Below are 10358 nucleotides of genomic sequence, written 5' to 3'. Positions count from 1 at the left end.
TATGTCCATATATAATTGTACAATTTGTTATTCAACATAAAAAAGACATTCAACAAATGATCACATTAGTATTGTGTGCGTGTTTGTTTGTCCAGCGTGTTTCTAGTGTGTGTGAGTGTCCAGTGTGTGTGTGTTTTCCAATGTCTGTGTATCCAGTGTGTGTGTGTGTGTGTGTGTGTGTGTGTGTGAGTTTCCAATGTCTGTGTATCAGTGTGTGTGTGTGTGCGTGTGTGTCTGTCCAGTGTGTGTGAGTTTCCAATGTCTGTGTATCCAGTGTGTGTGTGTGTGCGTGTGTGTCTGTCCAGTGTGTGTGTGTGTCTGTCCAGTGTGTGTGAGTGTGTGTACAATGTATGTGTGTGTTTCCAGTGTGTGTTTGTGTGTGTGTCCGTCCAGTGTGTGTGTTTTTGTGTGTGTGTCCAGTATTTGTGTGTCGGTCCAGTGTGTGTGTGTGTTTTGTGTGTCTCAGTGTGTGTGTGTGTGTCTCAGTGTGTGTCTCAGTGTGTGTGTGTGCGTGTGTGTCTCAGTGTGTGTGTGTGCGTGTGTGTCTCAGTGTGTGTGTGTGTGCGTGTGTCTCAGTGTGTGTGTGTGCGTGTGTGTCTCAGTGTGTGTGTGTGCGTGTGTGTCTCAGTGTGCGTGTCTCAGTGTGTGTGTGTGTGTGTGTGTGTGTGTGTGTGTGTGTGTGTGTGTGTGTGTGTGTGTGTGTGTGTGTGGTCAGTGTGTGTGTGTGTGTGTGTGTGTGTGTGTGTCTCCAGTGTGTGTGTGTTTGTGTGTCTCAGTGTGTGTGTTTGTGTGTCTCAGTGTGTGTGTTTGTGTGTCTCAGTGTGTGTGTTTTGTGTGTGTGTCAGGTTATTATTTCAGGGACACTGAAGAGTCAACATCATGAACCCTAAACCCTGGATAGAGGGCTCAGTGAATGTGGAGGTGAATGTGATCAGGTGGGTCAGTCTGTCAGAGGAGGCTCTATAGAAGGACAGAGTGCCGGCTGGCCAGTCCAGATACACCCCTACTCTGTGGGAGCTGGAGGAGGGGACGTCTATGGTAGTGGGATTATTATTGTGACATGCAGAGTAACTGTTGTCAGAGCAGAACAGACTCCAGGACTTGTCATTGTGTCCAAGACAACAGTCATCACCCCCTCCTCTCCTGCTGATTCCTTTATATGTCACTCCTATAACAGCCCCTCCACTCCACTCTACCTCCCAGTAACAGCGCCCAGTCAGACCCTCTCTACACAGCACCGGTCTACAGTCCTCAAATCTCTCTGGGTGATCAGGATACGGCTGCTCCTCTGTCCTCCATGTCATCTTTGTGTTCTCCTCAGACAGAGAGGTGTCTGTTTATTGTGTTTAGGTCCAGTGTGAGATCACAGACATCTGATGGATGAAACCAGACACAATATTAGAAATCATCATCATTCACATTAGAATGTTAACTCACTTTTCACTAATGAATTTAATGTAGATGTTTCTAGGTATCAAAAGGAGAAGTTAAGGTAACTTGAGACATGTTAAATGATCATATGTTATACTGTCTGGAAAAATAAACACACTTATTTCCATTAATTACACACACACAAAGATACTCTTTGTAAACTTTGTTGTCCTGATTTCTGCTTCTGTAGAACTACAGCTGATATTTAATAAGACCAAGTAAGTAATGATGGTGGTCTTTGACTTTACTTAACTTGAATTAAGACTTATTCTTCACAGCAGTCAACACTCACATTTTCTAAGCCCAGGTTTCATTCTGTTCTCTCCACCATGTCCCACACTGTAGCGGTAAGCAGAAGAACAGACAGTCATTGAGTGAAACACACACACACACACACTGGTATCCCAGGAGGTCTACCCATGGATGGTAATAGAGGTGAGGCAACGTTGTCCTCTGCTGGGAGCTAAAAAAAGTACTTTTTCCAAGTTTATACTGCACTGAACTCACTGAACACTGAACACACACAACTTTGTCCACATACAGACAGGACATTTAACCACACACAACTTTGTCCAAGTGGTGTTCAGAATGTTTGTCTTAACCAGCCTGATGAGTCAAACATGTCTGATATGAACATTGACATAAACCCTCTACATACTTGAGTTTCTCCAGTCTGCAGTGTGGATCCTCCAGTCTAGCAGAGAGCAGTCTGTCTCCTGAGTCTCCTGGGTGATTGTACCTCAGATCCAGCTCTCTCAGGTGTGAGGGGTTTGACCTCAGAGCTGAGACCAGAGAAGCACTGCCTTCCTCTGTGACTAGACAGCCTGACAGCCTGCAAAGAGTCAAATCATATTAAAATCACACTGCTATTCTTTGGTGGTGAAAATAGTGGCAGTATATTTTTCAACATATTCAGATATATCAGTGTCCTGAAACCTGCCATATCTATTCATAAATTAAATATTGTATCATTATTAGAAATGACAAATGATCAAAGTATTGCCTGCAGATAGAAACATGTATAGTACAAATATTTGAGTAGACTGACCAGACCAGTTTAAAAAGCAGTATCAGTCAGAAGACAGACAGTGAGGTATCAGATTTAGATTGAGTATACTATAGTGAGTCCTTCTGTATACTATAGTGAGTCCTTCTGTAGCTCAGTTGGTAGAGCATGGCGCTTGTAACGCCAGGGTAGTGGGTCCGATCCCGGGACCACCCATACGTAGAATGTATGCACACATGACTGTAAGTCGCTTTGGATAAAAGCGTCTGCTAAATGGCATATATGTACAGTCCACATCATATCTATTTAGACAGTGAGGTATCAGATATAGATTGTATTGAGTATACAGTCCACACCATATCTATTTAGACAGTGAGGTATCAAATATAGATTGTATTGAGTATACAGTCCACATCATATCTATTTTGACAGTGAAGCTAACATTTTAAATGTGGCTCTATACTTCAACATTTTGGATTTGAGATCAAATGTTTCATATGAGGTGACAGTATATAATGTCACCTTTTATTTGAGGGTATTTTAACAAATCTGTTTCACTGTTTGAAATGAAAACACTTCATGTATCTATTCCCCCCATACTTTGATAATTTGAAGAAGTCGTAAATATTCTGATCAATTTACATAGTGTATTAAAGTAGTCAACATTTTAGTATTTGGTTCCAAACTCATTGGTTGCATTTGCAGTTTGTTTTGGTTGTGTTTAGTAACTGAACTGGATGATGACTGGAGTAACTTTCTGTCTAACGGAGTAGATAACATGTTTCTAAACAATACTAAATGAATCCTGATTATGCCTTGATTAATACAAATCATAAATAAATAATGAATAATAACACTAAGAGTTGGTTTGAACAGATCTGAATCAGGAAACTAAGAGTTGGTTTGAACAGATCTGAATCAGGAAACTAAGAGTTGGTTTGAACAGATCTGAATCAGGACACTAAGAGTTGGTTTGAACAGATCTGAATCAGGAAACTAAGAGTTGGTTTGAACAGATCTGAATCAGGAAACTAAGAGTTGGTTTAAACAGATCTGAATCAGGAAACTAAGAGTTGGTTTGAACAGATCTGAATCAGGAAACTAAGAGTTGGTTTGAACAGATCTGAATCAGGACACTAAGAGTTGGTTTGAACAGATCTGAATCAGGAAACTAAGAGTTGGTTTGAACAGATCTGAATCAGGAAACTAAGAGTTGGTTTAAACAGATCTGAATCAGGAAACTAAGAGTTGGTTTGAACAGATCTGAATCAGGAAACTAAGAGTTGGTTTAAACAGATCTGAATCAGGACACTAAGAGTTGGTTTGAACAGATCTGAATCAGGAAACTAAGAGTTGGTTTGAACAGATCTGAATGAGGAAACTAAGAGTTGGTTTGAACAGATCTGAATCAGGAAACTAAGAGTTGGTTTGAACAGATCTGAATGAGGAAACTAAGAGTTGGTTTGAACAGATCTGAATCAGGAAACTAAGAGTTGGTTTAAACAGATCTGAATGAGGAAACTAAGAGTTGGTTTAAACAGATCTGAATGAGGAAACTAAGAGTTGGTTTGAACAGATCTGAATCAGGAAACTAAGAGTTGGTTTGAACAGATCTGAATGAGGAAACTAAGAGTTGGTTTGAACAGATCTGAATCAGGAAACTAAGAGTTGGTTTGAACAGATCTGAATGAGGAAACTAAGAGTTGGTTTGAACAGATCTGAATCAGGAAACTAAGAGTTGGTTTAAACAGATCTGAATCAGGAAACTAAGAGTTGGTTTGAACAGATCTGAATGAGGAAACTAAGAGTTGGTTTGAACAGATCTGAATCAGGACACTAAGAGTTGGTTTGAACAGATCTGAATCAGGAAACTAAGAGTTGGTTTGAACAGATCTGAATGAGGAAACTAAGAGTTGGTTTGAACAGATCTGAATAATGGGGGTTTGAACTCGGGGGTTTGAACTTGCAACCTTCCGGTTACTAGTCCAACGCTCTAACCACTAGGCTACACTGCCGAGTTGGTTTGAATTGATCTGAATCTGTTTAAAGATAGAACTGCCAAAGGGGGTAGAGTTGCAATCTACTCTCACCTAATCGTCCCCAGTTTACAATTGGCTCATTCATCCCCCTCCTCTCCCCTGTAACTATTCCCCAGGTCGTTGCTGCAAATGAGAACGTGTTCTCAGTCAACTTACCTGGTAAAATAACCGATGAATAAATAAAAAATAAAAAATAGCCTGCAAAGTTCTGTCCTTCTATCCAAGTCTGTAACCAAACAATTCGAGCTTCTACTTTTAAAAATCCACCTTTCCAGAAACAAGTCTCTCACTGTCGCAGCTTGCTATAGACCACCCTCTGCCCCCAGCTGTGCCCTGAACACCATATGTGAACTGATGGCCCCCCATCTATCTTCAGAGCTAGTGCTGCTAGGTGACCTAAACTGTGCCATGACGTTGCCCTCTTGGAGTACAGCGAGCACCATCCCCGCTCTCTACTTCTACAACCAGACTGCTGTGGTCAGTGGTTGTAAATTCCTGAGAAGACCTCATGGACACACAGTTATAGAGAGTGGTTTTTCATGGAGACAAAAGTAAATCCTTCTACCTCACAGAACTTGAGGTACGAACAAATTTCATGTTCCAGAGAAAGTGTAAAAGATCGGTGAAGAATCCAGCTACGAACTGGTCCGTTTGTCACAACTTGGGAAGCTCAAGAGAGACGGTGTGGCCACATTACCATAACGCTGTTTATATAATAGCCTCAGATATAAGGTTTACATCTAATTGTTGTATAAGATGAATGAATGAGTATGATACTGTTTGTATAATTGTGGAATATGATTGTGGACTGTTTAATGAAGAAAATATGATTCCCTTTTGATTTGAACTAAATCAGAGGACCGCCCCTGAGCCCAGTTAGGGCCAGACATCCTGGGACAGCCCTTTTCTGCCATTCCGAATAAAACTCAACTTAGGGAGGACAAAGGTTGTAGAATCTTTTAACCATACCACATTGTTAAACTCTTAGACTATTGATACTGACAGAATAAGAACAAGTCTTTGATACTAATTACTAGGAATTCGGTGTCATTGAACGCGAAGAACGACAACTGCCGAAACATCCATTCTATAATTAATGTCACTTTGAACTATCCCCTCTAACCATGACAGAGAGAGAGGGACAATTCTACAAAAGAAAGACTTTTCACCACACTGAGCGTAAATATATATATTGATTGCAATTGTTCCCGAATGAGTGAGCATTCATGTGTAAAGGATTAGCATTTTAATTGTTATAATTAAGTCTGTAGTGACTTCTTGGTAAAACCCCCCACTCCCCTCTTGTCTAACAAACTGCCATGCCGGTTCAGCCCACTAGGGCTCATTCTATCGCCACATGTCGGTTCAGCCCACTAGGGCTCATTCTATCGCCACATGTCGGTTCAGCCCACTAGGGCTCATTCTATCACCACATGTCGGTTCAGCCCACTAGGGCTCATTCTATCACCACATGTCGGTTCAGCCCACTAGGGCTCATTCTATCACCACATGTCGGTTCAGCCCACTAGGCTCATTCTATCACCACATGTCAGTTCAGCCCACTAGGGCTCATTCTATCACCACATGTCGGTTCAGCCCACTAGGGCTCATTCTATCACCACATGTCGGTTCAGCCCACTAGGGCTCATTCTATCACCACATGTCGGTTCAGCCCACTAGGGCTCATTCTATCACCACATGTCGGTTCAGCCCACTAGGGCTCATTCTATCACCACATGTCGGTTCAGCCCACTAGGGGCTCATTCTATCACCACATGTCGGTTCAGCCCACTAGGGCTCATTCTATCACCACATGTAACCATATTTACTGTTTGTTTATGCATTTCTGTGAATTAGTTAGTAATAAATAAATTATTTAAGACAATTGATGTATGGATGACTCATAGTGAAGACTGGGTTCGTGCAGATAACCAACAATTTATGACGTTTGGATTGAGACTAACGTGAGGTAAAATAAATCAATCAGAAGACTATTGATTAGATATGAAAATATCTGAAAGGTTATATTGGGAAATTATAACTTTGTAATCTGAATACTTTCCTTGGCGCCTCGACTTCCTAGTTAATTACAGTTACATGATTATTCAGTTTAATCGAGTAACTAATTACATAGAATCTTTGATTAAAACAAAGTCTTCAGTTTAATGACAGACAACATTTGACGCCCCGCTGTGAGGAATCGAATATAGAATTACTTTGCTGTTGAATTCTATATATCAACTGTGCAAACAGAATTGTACAAACGGACTGCTTTGCTACATTCAAATTGGTTGTGTGTGTGTGTTCCCATTCGAAGAGGCTCCAGAGCGCCTCCAGTAGTGGTTTTTAGCGTCAGAGCAATGAGTGATAAATTCCAGATTTAGTCCGTTAGGCCAGACGGTTGTTACGTTCTGACCTTAGTTCCTTTGTTTTTTGTCTTTGTTTTACCGTACTTAGGCAGCCTGTTTTCACCCTTGATTTGTGGGTGATTATTTTCTGTTCTGTGTTCTGTGTATTCACCCTACAGGACTGTTTCGTTTCGTTCGTTGTCGCTTTATTGTTTTGTTCCAGTGTTCGATTGTTCTATTAAATCAATATGGACACTTACCACACTGCGCATTGGTCCTCCTCTTCTTCCACCAAGAACGGCCGTTACAACGGTACTATTTCTGTCGGTCAATATTAACTTCTAGAGCCAGAAAGGTTGGACATTAGAGGATAGATCTTCGGAGTTGGAGCCGAAGTATTTTTGTCCGCCTACCGCACTACAACAGTGTGGACTGACTACAGGCATATCTGTATATCTGTAAGTGTGAGACCGAAAGGAGCAAGTTTGACACTCACGTGTCCAAACTCAGTACTCTAAGTGCTCAAGTGGACTCTGCAATGCAGGTACCATCTTAGGTATCATCTGGAGGAAGTCCAGAATGGTCACACTCGACAGCGTGACTACCAATCCAGGCAACCGGAGCCCTGTACTCACAGGAGTAAAGACGATAGGTTTCAGACCTTGCCTCCCTCAAGTGTCCCTCAGTCTTCTCCTATTGGCCATTCGGCGCTGAGTAATATTGCGCCTCTTGGCCAGCAAAGCCAAAGCTTGGCCTTTCAGCCCCAATCTCTCCACAGGATGAAGCCAACCCTCTCTGCCCGCTTGGAGCGGAATACCTTGACAAACTCATCAAGAATTTCCCCATCTTTGACCCGTTCCAGGTCAGCCAAACGATACTGAGACGTTCCTAGCTGACATAGAGGACATGTTAGATGGCTACCCGAACGCTACGGGTTCAGGAGCACTCACATCAGTCAGAGGGTGCATTATCAGGTATTGGAGCATTCAGAGATGAAGCACAACAACAGTTTCTACCACGAAACCATGATTCCAATAACCTCTGCGGTCAAAATAACTGTTAAGTACGTTGCCATCAAAACGACTACCGCTACAATCGACCTATTCGCTACGTTCCTGCACCCAACCCACACAAAGTGTCAGAGCACAAGGGTAACAAATGGTTGAAGGATGATCAAAACGTAGACCAATGTTCTCCAGAAGTTCCACTACATGAAGAACTAAAGCGAGAAACCTTTGAGAAAAGGGTAAAAGATCGTCACAAGGACTAGACGGGGAATTACCGGACACCAGGTCCGCAGGAATTAACATTAGCAAGGACGTTAAAATTAAAATCTCTCCCGCTCTCATCAGAGACCCTATCCAGAGCCCGCTTGATCAAGAAACAAGCCACCGGGTTTTGTCTATAGACTCTGATACAAAGGTTGCGAAGAAAAGGTCAAACGCTTCGTTAAAGCCAAGCCCACTCAAAATCTGAAAAGTCGATCTGCTTCCACCTTGAACAGAATTGACACAACACGTTGTTGCGAAGAACCACTCCACTTTGTGGGGAACATGTTCACTAAACACGAATCGAAACAACCATAGCTGGAAACAGTCCTGGAGGACTGCATCACTTGTCATGCGCTAATTGATTCGGGTGCGACGATATCACTCATCTCTCAAACATTGTTTGATGATCTAAAAAGGGCTTTGAAGCCAACTAAATGTTGGTTAAAAGTGGAACGATGAGACACTACACTTCGAGGGGTCACTCAGACTACCTCGCCTCTCACATTGAGAGTCATGCTGAAACTACACTTCAAGGACGTATTGCTCATTCACCCTGTGTATGTTACCAGCCTCAAAACTGTAACCCTGCTACTTGGAGCAGACTTAATTAATCGGTTACTCCCATTGATGGATTGGAAAACCAACCAGGTATGGTCACAGGCCACCGTGCCTTCTCTACCGACCACACTGTCGCCCCTAATGCTAGCTGCAACGCAGTCATTCACGAGGGTATCTGTCGAAAGCACCCCTCGGGAAAGAGACGTTTAGAAACATCTTGGGGCAGAATCTGATCCAAGGAGAGATTACGATATCTCGACACATTCCATCAGCCAATCTGATTGACCATTCGTGTCATGATTTCGAGCCAGCTGTCTCTGTGAATGAGCAACTTCCCTCCTCCTTGCAATCATGCAATACGGTAGTTGAGATTAACTTCTCTTGCCCTTCGGACACTTCCACAAACACTGCGGCCGTCTCAGCAAGAAAAACATTGATACGCAGAGTATACTCTGCTTCCGATGACACACCTTACACTTTGTGGGGTCTGTCAACCCTTACAATGACACTAATGGCGTCAGTCCAGCAACTGACCCGGTGACTCCCACTGGTGAAACAATTTGCGATATCACAGACCAATATTCTCGTCTCAGTTCGCAGGTACTGAAGAGGTTGCCACACGCGGCCGCGGTGGGGACTGACAGAACTCGGCAGCCACTGAGGGTGCTGTAGAATGGAAATACTCATCATTATTCCCAGAACTGTCATTTCTGAAGTCTGTCAACTGTAGCATGTCCAAGCTGTTTGTGAAGTTAACAATACAATGTGTTTTTCCTTTGTGTTCATGTTCTCTGTGCTGTCAGAATCTCCATGTGCTCTGTGGTGTCAGAATCTCCATGTTCTCTGTGATGTCAGAATTTCCATGTGCTCTGTGTCCATCAGAATACAATTCTTACATGGACTCTGTGTGATGTCTGTCTAAAATGTTTACACAATAGTGGCCTGAGGTAGTAAGTTCAAGGGTCACTGGTTGTTTAATCATCACTGCCTTGTCATTTGTTATGTCTAGTACAGCCCCTTCCTTCCCGAGGGAAGCTTTGCTTAATAGTAAGGGGATATCTGTAGAGACCACCTCTGTTTCAATGTGACACTTAGTCTGACCAATCTCTGCTGGTATCTTGACTCTCTTGGTAGAATGAACAGTTCTCCCATCTCTAAATTTGAAAGCTCTGTTGTTTGGTTTGTCAATCATATGTTGTACTTCTTTCATATTTAGTTCACTGACACAGCTATCAAGCCATTTCCTAAGGATTCAACTATACAGATCTCAGTATCAACCACAGCAGACCCTAAGGATTCAACTATACAGATCTCAGTATCAGAAGCAGATTTGTTTGATGCAATGTTGCTCAATCTCTGTGTTTATATTTTCCTCTGTTAGTTTAACTTGTTCGTTTTTATGAGGATAGTCTTTAACCCAGTGGTGCTTTGACAAATAACACATTTTGATCTCCTCCATATCTGTCCAGTGGATTTGTGCCGGGCAATGGCCCCCTCTTCTGGTTGTCATGGGAATGTGACGTGTTGGTGCCTTTTCTCTGCTGATCAGTGTAATATGCTGCGTCACTCACTTGCATTGGCGCGACAGACATCTTTTCACCAAAAAGTATTTTTAGTGCCGACTTCATTGACGCAAAAGTCAGCACAGTCAAAGCCAACTGTTGCTCCCTTACCATCCAGACAGACAGACAGTATCTAGCAACTA

General features: G+C 42.5%; 1 pseudogene; it reads right to left on the bottom strand.

Moving 5' to 3' along the window:
* Positions 1-849: 849 nt before the first annotated feature.
* Positions 850-10358, bottom strand: part of LOC124020872 — a 30466-nt pseudogene continuing 20957 nt past the window's right edge.

This window comes from Oncorhynchus gorbuscha, unplaced genomic scaffold (assembly GCF_021184085.1).
Source record: "Oncorhynchus gorbuscha isolate QuinsamMale2020 ecotype Even-year unplaced genomic scaffold, OgorEven_v1.0 Un_scaffold_961, whole genome shotgun sequence".
Lineage (NCBI taxonomy): Eukaryota > Metazoa > Chordata > Actinopteri > Salmoniformes > Salmonidae > Oncorhynchus > Oncorhynchus gorbuscha.
This window is presented reverse-complemented; position numbering and strand designations above follow the sequence as displayed.